Genomic DNA, 2,866 nt, shown 5'->3' with positions numbered 1-2,866 from the left:
CTCTTAAAATTTGGAATTAGAAGTATTGAAAATTATGAATGGAAGTTATTCCCATCTATTCCTTCCGTGCTTCTCCAGTTGAGGCCAGTGATCTATCTCTTTCAGAATTTCCTGAGGTTGGCCAGTTAAAAATGAAGGTACCTGAGTCTCACGGTATTGCGATTAAATTAGTCTCTGGGGGAGGGGGAGGAGGGAGGAGGATACTTTGATTCTATATTTAGCAAAGTCTCTTAAGTGATTCCAGTGCACTCTAAAGATTAAAGTCATGTATATAGCCATGCTACCCTGAACAAGCCTGATCCTGTCTGATCTTGGAAGCTAAGCAGGGTTGGGCCTGGTTACTACTTGGATGGGAGACCACCTAGGAAGACCAGGTGCTGTAGGCATAAAATATAAAAAATAAGGGATTATAAAATGACAAGGTCTTTGCAATCCATGAGGTCAATGAAGGGTTGCCTGAAAAAAAAAAAAGATTAAAGTCATGCATCTAGCTCAGTTGTTTTATCTCTCTTGATCTCTTCTTGAAGACTTCCAGGGATGTGGACTCTTAATTTCTGAAGGCAGTTCATTTAGATTTTTTAAATGATAGTGTGCTTTATATACAATAAAACACACATCTCTTTAATATTCAGTTTTGACAGTCATATACACATCCATGTAACCATAACCCAAAGAAGATACAGAACATTTCCATCATCCCAGAAAGATTCCTCAAGTTACTTTCCATGCAACCCCCCTCCCTCGGATGTAGCCCCTTTATGTTTTCTATCACCACAGGTCAAGTTTACCTGTTCTAGTACTCTATATAAATGGAATTTAAAAGTAAGTGTTCTTATATGCAGCTTTTGTCATTCAGTTTAATAGCTATAAGATTTAGCCATGTTATTAAATGTATTCAGTTCATTCACTCTTATTTCTGAGTAACTTTTCATTGCATGAATATACAAAAAATTATTTTATCTGTTTACTTCTCGATGGACATTTGAACTGTTCACATCTTTTGGTTATTATAAACAAGCTGGTAGAGCATTTTTGTAAAAAGCTTTTTAAATACATATGTTTTCATTTTGGATAATTAAGAGTGGAATTATTAGGTCATATGTGTTTAACTTTATAAAAACTGCAAATTTTTCTTCAAAGCGATTGCACTATTTTACACTCTCATCAGAAATGTTCCAGCTGCTACCCTTAACACAGTGTTATCAAGCTTCATGATTTTAATCATTCTAGTGGTTAATAAATGACATCTCATTGAGCTTTAAACTTGAATTTCCATGACCTTAAAAATGTTTAGTACTTTTTCATTTATTGGTTTTTCTTATATCTGCTTGTGTATGTTTATAACGTCTATATCTTTTGCCCATTTTTAAGTGGGTTCTTGGCCTTTTTGGTTTTGATTTGTAAGTTCATTTGCATTTTATAGAAAAATCTTACCCTGTTTTGAAAGACTTGGATATAATACATCAATACATGGAACTTTTATAATTTATAAATTGTTTTCGATGATTTTGTTTGTTGTATGTATTCTTTATTTCGTGATGAAAATATATACTTTATACTTAATTCATGGATAAAGAAATTAAAGCAAAATATCCTATAAATATTTTTCAAGGCACAAGGGGACCAAAAATGTGATTATCTCAAAACTGAGTGCATAAATCTGTTTGAATCTTATGATTTACCGCCTCAAAAGAAGGTATCTGTTCCATTTCTACCCAATGAAAACAATTTAAAAATTCCTAGTAGGCAAATATTTGCACTGTTTTGGCTAAATTTGATCAATTTGCTTTGTCTATTTACAAAACAGCCTTGGGAGATTAAAATCGAAGTTATCTTTGTTGTTTTCTAAAAAGACGAGAGCAGTTCTGGAGAAGCTTCTTTCTCAGTTGCAATCGAATTCTGACTGACAGTGTTTATGTAGCTGATCTTTTCTGTACTGATCTCTTAGCGCCTATGTTCCTTCTTTGCAATGTCCTAACACACAGGACAGGGGGATTTATTGTTCCTATTTGGTATAAAACTTAGCAATAGTTCTCTGCCACCTGAAAGAAATGATTTATAGAACTAAAATCCAATTGACTGATTTGGGGCATTGATCCTAGCTCATAATTCTATTCACCTTCTGGATAAAGAATTCCCAGAACAAATCTTCCTGGTATACATTCAGTTAACAACTTGAGCTTGCCTAAATGCATCAAAATGTACTTAACCTTGGCCTCTAGCATTTAATCTACTGCTTTTATTAATTTTTAACAAACACTTTTCAATACATATTTATTGATCTATTTTTTTATGCAATAGTCTAGGAAGCATTAATTTCCCAGAGGCCATCCTGTTATAGCATATAGCACAGTACTATGTATATCCAGTTAATTATTATACATATTTACATGTTAAAACTGGGGTTCATTGACTCTCAGTTTTGAAAATACAGCAACCTGAGTACCCTAAAATCCTTCAGTACAACTTCATAGAAATGTCAACTAAGGAAAATAATTCTTTGAAATTCTTTCAGTGCATCGCTGGACTCACTAGGAAAAAAAAAAATCACCAGGTGTCAGAGAGTAGAAGGACATGGAAAATAGTAAAAATAAATTTTTTAAATCTGTTACATACATGCTGAGAAAAAATATTTGCTAAACCTTCAGTTTCTCTTTTCTTTTACCTAATTCTACTTTTCTATGCTTTTTGCCCACTGAAGCAGTGTCTGTCCCCAGCCCACAAACTTTCATACTATTTGGACACAGTTACCCTTTCTTTCAAAGATGTTTGCAAGATATGTGGAGATCTGTTTTCCTCAGTTCTGAGTTGTGTTAATCATAAGAGTGGGTATTAAGAGAAATAGGTTGTGTTCTGCCAGCTCTGG

General features: G+C 33.6%; 1 pseudogene; it reads left to right on the top strand.

The window, feature by feature from the left end:
- Positions 1-267: 267 nt before the first annotated feature.
- On the top strand, positions 268-386 carry LOC120608329 (uncharacterized; annotated as a pseudogene).
- Positions 387-2,866: the final 2,480 nt, after the last annotated feature.

The sequence above is a fragment of the Pteropus medius genome, unplaced genomic scaffold (assembly GCF_902729225.1).
Source record: "Pteropus medius unplaced genomic scaffold, Ma_sr-lr_union100, whole genome shotgun sequence".
In the NCBI taxonomy this organism is placed as follows: Eukaryota; Metazoa; Chordata; class Mammalia; order Chiroptera; family Pteropodidae; genus Pteropus; species Pteropus medius.
The sequence above is the reverse complement of the archived record's forward strand: the minus strand, read 5'-3'. Positions and strand labels throughout refer to the sequence as shown.